The sequence below is a fragment of the Rhamphochromis longiceps genome, linkage group LG2 (assembly GCF_057381845.1).
Source record: "Rhamphochromis longiceps isolate RC_006_pf linkage group LG2, R_longiceps_female_GT1.1, whole genome shotgun sequence".
NCBI classification, from domain to species: domain Eukaryota; kingdom Metazoa; phylum Chordata; class Actinopteri; order Cichliformes; family Cichlidae; genus Rhamphochromis; species Rhamphochromis longiceps.
In genome coordinates, this window is record NC_140558.1 from 6,812,159 (window position 1) to 6,824,419 (window position 12,261).

Below are 12,261 nucleotides of genomic sequence, written 5' to 3' on the forward strand. Positions count from 1 at the left end.
GAGTCGAGGAGCTGCCTTCACATCCACACACATGTACAGACTGGTAAATAAAGGTATAAATATCTGTTTCACTGCTCCAGTTCTGTGTCTATTCTCAGCCTCTCATAGATAAAGAGAAACAAGAGGATAGGGGAGATGCAACTTTTTTTTACCTTTTTTTTTTTTTTTTTTTGCCAAATTCCAATACTGAGCCATTTTCAAATTGGTTCAAATTAAACGGTCAAAATGGCTACAAAGATGCTTAAGTTGCCTGTGGTATTTTGGTTAGTTACCATATTTCTCAAGGGTATCAAAGGCTCTGTGGCAGCGTTTAGCTGACAGTACTGAAAGAAGTTAATACACAGGTTTTATTAACTGCTGCCGATTTCTGTTATCTCGGGTGTTATAGAACCAGTTAGTGACAGAAAACACTGGTCTCTTCCCAGCTGTTATGAGTCTGGAAAAAATACATTAAAGTCGTGGCCTTTATGCATGTCTGTTTGACTCTCCGAGGAAAGAGATGTGGACCAGAGGACTCGAGAACGATAGACTGCATAGCGTTGAGCTCTTGTTATTCATGGGGTGTGGTGTCACATAACAACTGCAGTGTAAGCGACACAAAAAGTGCCTATATGTATATATTTTTTTCCTAATTTCCATCATACAGAGGCACAGCTCTAATGCTGACAAGTCATGTTTTTATTGTGATAAAATGAAGTTAAAATATTCTCACTGCAGTCGCCTGCATTAGAAAGATAACTGTGACTGACATGGGAATCGATGTGGAACCACACATGCCCAAAAAGGAAAAAAAACCCCAAAACAAGCACTGCTGCTGCATGAAATTACAGAGGAAACGCTGCTGTAATCTGTGTCCGACAGTACCACCACCCCCGAATATAGTTAAAGGCCATATGTTTACTACTGGCTTGGCTCTGGAAGTGTGCAGCATGCTCAGAGGCACCAGGGGGCACTCTTTCCTGTAAAATGCCGCCAGATAGACGTGTCCACTCTTTCCCTGGGCAATGGGCCTTATCAATGGGTAGCAGGCAGCCATTGGTCCTCTGTAGATAGCCGGACTGGTTATGTGTGCAAAACCTGGGCCCAGAGTGTCGACCGTGTTCAATCGAGGCAGCCGTGGGTCATATTATGGGACTGTCTGGATTCCTTTCATGGTAAATTGGATGAAGGCTACAGCACTAGAGCTGAAGGGAGTGGAGATGTCACAGTGTTCAGCAGGCTATGTCTTGACTTCACAAGGCTACATAGGCCTGAGCAGACTATTCACTTAAAAGCTGTCGGAGTCAAAGAATTGAGAAAAAGAAAGATTAATAAAAGCTGTATACGCTCCTCTGCCCAGGTGCTTTCCTCTGCAATTTGCTGTGGTAAAATCCAGTGAAGGTTGTGGGTCTGAAGGGAGGGGTTGAAGAGCACTTTAAAGCGCATTCATTCTTTTTTTGTTTTGATTGAGAAGAATGTTCTCATTGCACACGGTTCATAAAGGGACTCGTGCTGTTCCCTTCACTCCCAGAGCCTCTTGTAGAGAGCCGGTAATTCAATATCAGCGTGAGGTTCTTTAATTACTGTCGGTGCATGTACCTGGGCTTATTACATTTTGTGATTTTCTCAGATATTTCATACATAATTGGAAACAATAAGTGTTATATCACAGTTATCTCTGAAAGATGTCTAACGGTGATATGGGGTTAGATATAAATCCACCATTTCTCTATAAAAAAATAGATAGTGTACATTCCCTAGCGGTTTCAGCTTTTCAAACTTCACTCCAAGAGGCAATTGCCACTGTCAAAACCGTACATTTTGAGGTGCATCAATACATTTTGATATTTTATGATGCCTTTTAAGGAAAAAAAAAATGTCAATACAACAAATCAGAACAACAGCAACCGTATTTTCTTTTTAGATAAGCGGTTCCAGAACTACTCAGATCTGTTATTATCTTGCATCGATCGTTTGGTTATTTGCCAGAGAAGAGCGGCTTTCTTGTGTTGTGCCGGTGGTGCTGCTGTGCCCTCAACTCTGCTGCTCCGGCTCTCGAGTTGCCACTGTGGTAGATTAGTAGATACTGAGATCAGCCTCTGACAGAGCACCTGCAAATGTGCAGAGATAAGAAGAGGGAGCCACCCTATAAACAGAGTAGAAAACCAGCAGTGCACACTTAAGCAGCACTCTCAGGACTGACAATAATTCAGCTGTGTTGAATTTTTTAAGTCATTCATAGTTTGGAATTTTTATCAAGTATCTATCTCTCTATCTATCTGTGCAAGCTCTTTCACCTCTGCCTCACACACTATTCCCATAAATAAATCTGTGACTTTATGCTCCCTGTTGCCTTGCAGAAGTGATTCGGTGGAACCTGACGCCTCATGCAGTAATGACTCTCTTGTCATTCATGGCATTGGCAGAAGAAATCACAGAGTGAGAAAATATCTTCTCACTATCTGCTGTGGAGGAGTATAAAGGTCTGTAGTCATTATGGAGGAGGCCCAATAAAAATTGTTCAGATTCAATGGCTTTAGTCCAAGAAAACATAGAAAACACAACAATCTTTCATACAATGCTTAGTGGGAGAACAAACTCAATTCTAGATGCCATTTTCAAGTCCTAAGGTATAATTGGCAGACGGTTAGCTTAGCTTAACATGCAGACTGGAAGCTTTCTCCGTAATAATTTACTGCATGCATTTATATGTCACTGTTGCATGCCATTAGCACTGTGTCTTTTCTCTTCTTTCATGGTCTGTTCCTTGCCCTCGGTCTCCCAGTAGCTTCTTGCAGGTGTGAGTCTCTGTAGGGCTGCATGCCTGCAGTTACCTGAGCCAAGAATTCTATTGTGTGTTGTATTCTTCCCTGTTTCCTTTTCTCATCTTTTCTCTCCAGTTTTTTCTCTGAACCCCAACTGGTTGCAGCAGATGGCTGCCCTCCTTGAGCTTGGTTCTGCTGAATTTTTTTTAAAGGGAGTTTTCTGCTTCTTTCTCCCCAGTGTTGCCAAGTGCTTGGTCATAGCAGGTTCTTAAATTATTGGGTTTCTAATATTGTAAATTTATTATTGTGCCTAACAATATACAACACCTATTGATCAGTCACGACCGAACAGGCTTTAGTTGCATGCAGGTAAACGGTCAATATGGGGAAACAAAAACAGATAGCATCTGCCAAAATTTGATCTCGAAGCAATATGCTATTGGGCTTTTGTTAGCTTTCCCCACCTTAATTAATAGTTCTTTAAACAGCAGTGCAGAAAACAAGAAATTGATCAGATATCCAGAAATCCTGAGTATAATTAAGCCGTGAAAAGTTGCCCATTCGCCCAAAGATCAAGTCAGCACAACAGACAATGTGTTCCCAAATGGTTGAGTGAGGCCAGTGTCAGTTGTTCAAGAGTCATCATGCAATGAAGGATCTACAGGGTGGGCCATTTATATGGATACACCGTAATAATATGGGAATGGTTGGTGATATTAAAGTCCTGTTTGTGGCACATTAGTATATGTGAGGGGGCAAACTCCTCAAGATGGGTGGTGACCATGGTGGCCATTTAGAAATAGGCCATCTTGGATACAACTTTTGTTTTTTCAATAGGAAGAGGGCCATGTGACACATCAAACTTATTGGTAATGTCACAAGAAAAACAATGGTGTGCTTGGTTTCAACGTAACTTTATTCTTTCATGAGTTATTTACAAGTTTCTGACCACTTATAAAATGTGTTCAATGTGCTGCCCATTGTGTTGGATTGTCAATGCAACCCTCTTCTCCCACTCTTCACACACTGATAGCAACACCGCAAGAGAAATGCCAGCACAGGCATCCAGCATCCGTAGTTTCAGGTGCTGCACATCTCGTATCTTCACACCATAGACAATTGCCTTCAGATGACCCCAAAGATAAAAGTCTAAGGGGGTCAGATCGGGAGACCTTGGGGGCCATTCAACTGGCCCACGACTTTCCTTTCCAGGAAACTGTTCATCTAGGAATGCTCGGACCTGGCACCCATAATGTGGTGGTGCACCATCTTGCTGGAAAAACTCCGGAAACGTGCCAGCTTCAGTGCATAAAGAGGGAAACACATCATCATGTAGTAATTTCAAATATCCAGTGGCCTTGAGGTTTCCATTGATGAAGAATGGACCCACTATCGTTGTCCCATATACCACACCCAACCATCACTTCTGTTGGCCCAACAGTCTTTGAGGGATCCATCCAATGTGGGTTAGTGTCAGACCAATAGTGGTGGTTTTGTTTGTTTCACCATTCACATAAAAGTTTGCCTCATCACTGAACAAAATCTTCTGCATGAACTGAGGGTCCTGTTCCAATTTTTGTTTTGCCCATTCTGCAAATTCTGTGCGCCAATCTGGGTCATCCTCGTTGAGATGCTGCAGTAGCTGGAGTTTGTAAGGGTGCCATTTGTGAGTAGCTAATATCCACCGAAGGGATGTTCGACTAATGCCACTCTCCAGTGACAGCGGCGAGTGCTACGCTGTGGGCTCTTGCTGAATGAAGCTAGGACAGCCACTGATGTTTCTGCATTAGTGACAGTTTTCTTGCATCCACATTTTGGCAAATCCAACACTGAACCAGTTTCACAAAACTTAGCAAGCAGTTTGCTAACTGTAGCATGGGAGATGGGTGGTCTCGTAGGGTGTCTTGCATTGAAATCTGCTGCAATGACCCGTTTTCTGCGTTCACCAGAAATCAATACAATTTCGATCCGCTCCTCACATGTTAACCTCTTCGACATGTCAATGGCTGTGAACAAAGAGAAACTTGTAAATAACTCATGAAAGAATAAAGTTACGTTGAAACCAAGCACACCATTGTTTTTCTTGTGACATTACCAATAAGTTTGATGTGTCACATGGCCCTCTTCCTATTGAAAAAACAAAAGTTGTATCCAAGATGGCCGATTTCTAAATGGCCACCATGGTCACCACCCATCTTGAGGAGTTTGCCCCTTCACATATACTAATATACTAATGTGTGATTTGGAATTTTTGCTATGCTAAGCTAACAGACAGCTAGCTTGTATAGCATTTCTTCAGTTGACTCTTGGCAAGAAATCAAATAAAATGCTCTCAGAAACACATCCACCAATTATTTCATTTTTCTTCTTGAAACTTGAATTAAAGCCTCACATATGCAAACAACATTCACTCAGCGGCCACTTTGTCAGTCACATCTCACTACTATCATCCTGGAGTCTCTGGCCTTTAGAAATGGTTAATTTCAAGGTTAAAATACACCAAGCAAAATAAGCAGAACCTATCTGGAAAAAATATAGAAATACTTCTTTCATGACTTTATTGTTAGGAGAGAAAAGCTGACTTGTTGACTTGTAGAAAACCGTATATAGATTAGACTCAAGAAGCAATGAAAAGAAGTAATAGATTCCTAATAGATTCCTTGCACTCGAGCCAGATGTAGTTTTTCTTCAAAACTGAAATACGCATTCTTGCTGTTGTACAGTCACTAAACTGCATACTGAAGATTTTCCACATCAACTCGAAGCTTTACATTTAACCCAAAAACATAATGCTGTTAACAAATTCTGATATATTTTGTTACAGAAAATGTGTAGGAAGCATGAAACTCAATAAGTGACTCATTCCCTCATATGTTTTCACATGCTGTTTTCTTCTCCTTTTTATTGAACCCAAAGGATCCCATTTGATCGCTATCCAAGCTGTAAATATAGCTGAGGGCCATGCTTTGAGATGCTTTGAATTCAAATAGATCTTTTAAGGGAACAACCACCCATGGATTCACTTACAAACCTGACTCACAATAAGCTAGTTGGCATGCTGAAGGGGAGAGTCTGGCCCTCCATTTCAATGGACTGCATTGCCGGAGTGTGATTAAAAGGCCTCGCCCTACTGAGAGGTGATATTTCTAACAACAGAGAAATGGTTTAAGAAGTCCATTATAAGGCAATAAGCCATGGCTTACTAGCCTACAAGACACACGGTCTACGTAGTCATGTGAATTTCACGTGTTTTGTATTGAATCTATGAATAATGCAATGATACCTGGGGATTGCTGCTGAAAATGTCAAAAGTAAAACCGTTAATGTGGCTAATATCCACTTTTTCCATGGGGATCATTAATGTTCTATTAATCTCCTTTTTTATGTTTCGCCAGTGTAAGCAAATATCTTTCTTTTAATATTTATTACTTCAGTGATAATCCACAGTGACATTTACAACTAACACCCATGTTACAGATGGGGATTGCAGAAAAAAAGTTTTGGGGTTCTGTGTTCATTTTGTTTGTTATCTAATGTTTTTCAGAGGAGGTGAGAAACTGCTATTGTACTATTGAATTCTTCACTCTTTTACAGCATTTATGGGCAAATGAGCCGTTCAGAATTTATATATAGCTGCAAGCAAACAAAACAGTACTTTAAGAGAACTCGCTAACATTAAGTATCACCTGCTGATGCATAATAGGCGGCTCCGGAAATTACTCGGTAGACATCAATTTGTGGCACTGGAGGAGACAATGGGTAGACTAATTAAGTGAGGGATATGGATATGTATGCCTTAACATGACATCAAGAAGCTATTTCAGCCTACTGACCAACCTACACTTAATTCCCAACCATGAGCATGGTTAATAATCAGTCACAGTAATACAGAAATAACTGGACTGCCACAGTACAGAATGTACAAATGTTCGTTTACACTGTCCACATGCTACAAAGACATGTAAAAGTGTCAGTGATGTTGTTAACTGCAAAACGGTGGCACAACGTAGCAAAAATACAGCAAAAAACCCCAAACTCCTTCTTGATAAAAAGTCACTGGATGCTAGCCTAGCCTCAATCAATATAAAATCAGTCAAAATTTCAAGCCATCTTCGTGGACTATAATGCATGTTTAATATCTGTTACCTTGTAAGCTGAAGTGTTTTATTTTGTGCACCAAAGGAAACCTATGACAGGGAACAGCTGGGCTCTGTGATCCTGAAATATAAAGCTGGTGCTGGCATTTCATTCTGTCTCGCTCACCAAGTTACTATCATGTCATCCATCATCTTTAGTTTCTATGCGGTGTTTTATGCACTAATACTTTGGTATTTAAAATACTTAAACTTGCTTAATGAATTACTTTGTTAAACTGCCAAATCAGTGTGTTCACTGTTTTTCTGATGGCCTTGTGTAATTTTAGGACTGGGTTGGACCCCCCCCCCCCCTCCTTTTGCCTTCAGAACTGACTTACCTTTTATTTGCATAGATTCAGAGATTTTCATCTATATATTAACTTTGTTGTTAATTTTGTTAATAACTTTGTTAATCCTCCAGGAAATTGCTTTGTCCTCTGCATTTAACCCATTCACTCAGTGAAGCAGTGGGCAGCTATCAATCCGGCACCCAGGGAGCAGTGTGTAGAGACAGTATCTTGCTGAAAGGTATTGCAAAGTAGCCATTCGGTGGATTTGAACCCCTGCCCTTCCGATCATGGGGCAAACACTCTTTACAAAGATAAATGGGTAGGACTCAAACCCATGCCGCCTGCTTTCAGAATGCATTTTTAGCTCAGTGAGCTAAACCACAGCTCATCAACATCATATAGGTGCTGCCGATTTTTCATGATGCAAATCCCACATTTCACCACATCCCGATGGTGCTCTGTTGGATTGAGATTTGCTGACTCTGGTAGCCATTTGAGTGTTGTGAACTTGCTTTCATGCTCAAGAAATCCGGATGATTTGAGCTTTGAGACGTGTCACATTACCCTGTGGGTAGCAGCCATCAGTACAGGGGTTTACTGTGGTCATAATGATATACAACAATATTCAGGTCGGCTGTGACACTTAAATGATGCTCAGTCTGTTCTAAAGAACCAAAATGTTGTTATCATTTCATTTTCAAATAACACTGACCCTACCATCCAAATAAAGAAATCACGATTCATCCAACCAGGCAGCGTGTTTCCAGTCTTCGATTTTCAGCCTCAGTTTCCTGTTATTAACTCAAAGGATTAGAACAAGCTTTGGTTTGGGGAGTCCTCATGAGATCAGAATCCAGAATAACTCGTCTGGCATAGATGTTTTGATTTAATTGTTGTAAAATCATGTGCATCAGTGGTGTGTGTCCTGCCATGAATCTTTATCACACCAATCTGCATGAATTATCAGAATGCTACCAGTTAAATTCTATGTAAGAAAAAGTAAAGTATAAGTGTCAGTGGGATGATTAATGGAAAGTGGAATGGCTCTCTTAGACTGGCTCTGGCGGAACTGAAAGCAGGCGCTATAACTGAACTTTAATGTTCTTCCACCAGGCCAAGGTGCTGTATTATCCAGCTGGTGTGACAGACCTCAAAACAATGAGCTGACATTCACCTCCCTTCTGAACCACTAATTGGCTATTAGGCCTAACTTGGTTTGAAGGGCCATAAACATTTCCCTCTCACATCACGTCTGACCTCTCACCCCCACACTGTCTTGCTCCTCTGGCAATAAGGGTAGTCAGTCATGCCGGTCAGTATATGCTATATAAGTCATTTGGGAATAAGTGGGAAAACCTGCTAAACATCAGGTGCCTTTTTGTTTTCCTGCTTCTCTGTGGCTCTTTGATTCATTAGCTGCTCGACAGAAAACCTTGATAACAGATGCATCGTTTAAGATGCTGCAGCAACATCAGTTGGGAAAATCTAATGCTTATTTGCATTTCAGAGGGTTTTTAACCAATTATTAGGTGTCCAGACATATTTTGCAGCATTATATTATTTATAATTTTGTGAAAATGACTTGCCGTTATATTTTTATTATTATTTTCCAAGCCAGCCATTTCAATATGCAAGGGTACAGATGTGTTTTCATGTGACAACTTAAAGTTGGTTGCAGTTACTGTCAGGTCCCATTTATTTCTAACCCACTTTTAACAAATGCATTTTCACATGATGCTTCACAGAAAACAAAGGTCACAGATAGAGATCCAAACATGAGAAAATCAAACACTGGACAGACAGTGATGGAGAGTCAGTACAATACTGTTTTCATGGTCGGATTCACTGAAAGCCCACATCTAAAACACCACAAAGTCACAGGTCAGAACATCAGACGACTCTTTCATGTTAGTCACTGCTTAGAGATAGAATTTGGTCCACACCAAGGGACTGTCCTGACTGTCACTGCTTCTTAGTAAAACTAGCCATATTAATCTGGAGCTCTTTCTGCACAACATAAAAATGGCATTAGTTCTGCTACTATTTCTGTTTCCCTCCACGGACAAGCAACACCACTGCAGCCAGGTTTAATTACAGGCTTATTATCTGAGTGGTCCTTTGAGCTTCAAAGTGGTATGCTGGTACAAATAGATGTATGTGAGCTAATGAGTAAAATTATGAATGACTTCACATAAAAGATACCTGAGATATAGATGGATAGATAAACATTAGGTCATAGTGAAAAGAAAGGGCATCCAGTACCATTTCTAAGGTTTTACACATCAGGACATAATAAAAAAAACAACAACTAACTGTTAGCAAGTCTTAAACTTGGGTAATTGTAACCAGAGATTTACAATAATATTGCATATTACATCATTGACAAAAACTAAGCAAACTGCCTGAAGTGATATGTGAAAAATTAAGTACACCTCATTGTTCACTATCTTGTAGATCCATCTTTAGCAGCGATGACTTAAATAGAAGTGAAGTAACTTTGTATAATCATTTTCTGTATGACTATATCAGTCTCTCATATGATTGTGGAGAGACTTCGGCTCCCTTTTCTGTACAACATTGCAGATATTCATGTTTGCAGTTCTCTTAAGGTCCTCCCACGGCATTTCAGCCAGGTTCAAGTCTGGACTATTGCGACACCTTGATTTTTTTCATTTTTAAGTCATTCTGTTGTAGATATTCTGCTGTGCTTGAGATCATTGTCCTGTTTCATGCTGTGGTCATGCTTTATCTGTGAGAAAAAAGGCCTCACATTTAACTAGAATTGGTATTTAGTGGAATTTATGGTTGAGTCAGTGACTGCAACATCCCCAGGTTCTGTGATGGCAAATCCCCCCTTGTAGAAATCTTGTGGTTTGTTCAGGCTCAGCTTTACAAAGCCAAGTCATGCTGCCACGTTCTTCTGGGAGATGACAGACTTTTTCCACGCTATCCTTCCAAACAAACTATATTTGTTCAGTCTTTCTGTAATTGCACTATCAAGAACTTTAGCATTTAACAAGCTAACTAAGGTCTGTAGAGTCTGAGGTGGAGTTCTTGTGTTTATTGCAGTTTCTTTAAGGGTTGCATAGTATGACCTACAGATGAAATTAGTGAGATGTCTACTCTTAGGAAGGCTGGCAACTGAGTTGAATGTTATCCACCTGTGAATAATATTTCTCACTGCACAATGATGGATTTGAAATTGTTTGGAAATGGCCTTGTAACCCTTCCCAGATTGATGGATAGCAACAATTGCTTCTCTGAGATCATTGCTGATGTCTTTCCTCCTTGGCGTTGTGTTAAGGTACACCTGAATGCTCCAGACCAGCAAACTGCCATAACTTCTGCTTTTATACAGCTGGTCACACTTTCTGAAGATCAGTTATTCAAGTGCATTTGATTATCAGCCCCAGACTACTAGATTTCCTTAAAATTCATATGAAATCAGTAAAGGTTCCTTTACATCATCTGAGGTTGTGCTTACTGAATTTTAAGACCTAATAAGGATCATATTATTTTATGTCCTGATGTATAAATCCATGGAAGTAGAAGACTCTGTACTTTGTTTTTGTTATGACTTTGCTTTGATCTCCACCCCATTTTGGTGATACTTCTGTATTAACCTTCTCTGAAAATGCAAAACTGCAGCACATTCATACAAATTAGCTAGTACAGAAAGCTTGTGATAGCTCTGTTTAAGTGATATGAAACCCAGTTGAAAGCACGCACTGTAAAGTCAATACAAATGATCACATTTGTGTTAATGATGGAACAGAAGCAAATCTAGGTGTAGCTTAATTTCTGCAAAACTCATTTAAACTCTAATGTCATTTAAAATACTTTGCATAATCAATATTCAACATGTAATCAAGTAAGGGTGAGGTGGAGCTGAAACTGCCTCCAAACCAAATTCTCATTATGCACCAATTTTATACTTCAAAAGCTTCTCACACAGATGGTCAATAATTCATCATTAACAGCATGAGGTGACGGAGCACATCTGAATTTCATAAACTGTTCAAATTTATGTAATGCACATAAATTAAAAAAAAGAGAAAGCACCGAGTCATTGCACAATAGATGGAGTAAAAGTTTGCTTAAAAGGTCAGAGATATGCAGCTGGTTTGGTATGCACAGTGAGCTGAATGCCGAAAGAATATTCTGAAGCAATATACCTGAAAATCATTGTGTATGGTCTGCTGAACACCTTACCCTCTCTGCTGGCAGTTTAACCAGTCAATATGCTCTGTGCATCAGCATGTGCATACATTCTTCTACCGCAGTCAGATTTTGTTCCTGCAATCATCCTGAGAGAGATTTCTACAAAACCCAGTTTTGCAGAAAGCCTTGAATGCTTACGACATGTGGGCAGACTATCTCTTCCTTTGATTAGACTGGCATTCGCAATCCTCTCTTTGCAGTAAGCAGCAGTCAGTGTTGTGTACAGCGGTATGCTGGTGAGGCAGCACCACAGCGGGGGAGGCAAGCAGGATAAACAAACCAGTCAGAAAAAAAACAAAAAATCTTTGGCCAGCCTGGAGGCATCAACAGAAGGGAGGATGAAGTCTAAACTATACTCCATCTTAAGCAACATCTCCCACCTCCTCTGTGGTGGGCTGAGAGCTACAGACCATCTCCAGCCTCTACCAGAGCATCACACAGTGCTTAGACAGCGTGCTGCAACTGATCTTGTATAACAGCAAACTCCTACTATCTCCTACAGTGGTTACCATCAAAAAGACTACATGCAGTCTCAGCCTGTAAGCAAAGAGCAAACTCAGCTCAATTGATTTACAACAGAAACAAAATGTCAACAGAAAGAAATCAAGAAAGAAATTGCTTGTCATTTGAGAATTATGCCAGTTCAGTTTCTTGCCAGTAGTTGGATGAGCGCATTAAATTCTTAGATATGTAAGTATAATAAACATAAAGATACAGCAAGCAGCTGTTTGGCTTAGCTTAGCAAAGACTCAAAACTGGCAATCAGCAAGCCTGGCTTTAGCAAATGGTAACACAATCACCCTGTAAGCTTTTCCCAGCACTTCATAAGCATGTCAATTTAATACCAGAGTGTATATGATGTTTATTTAA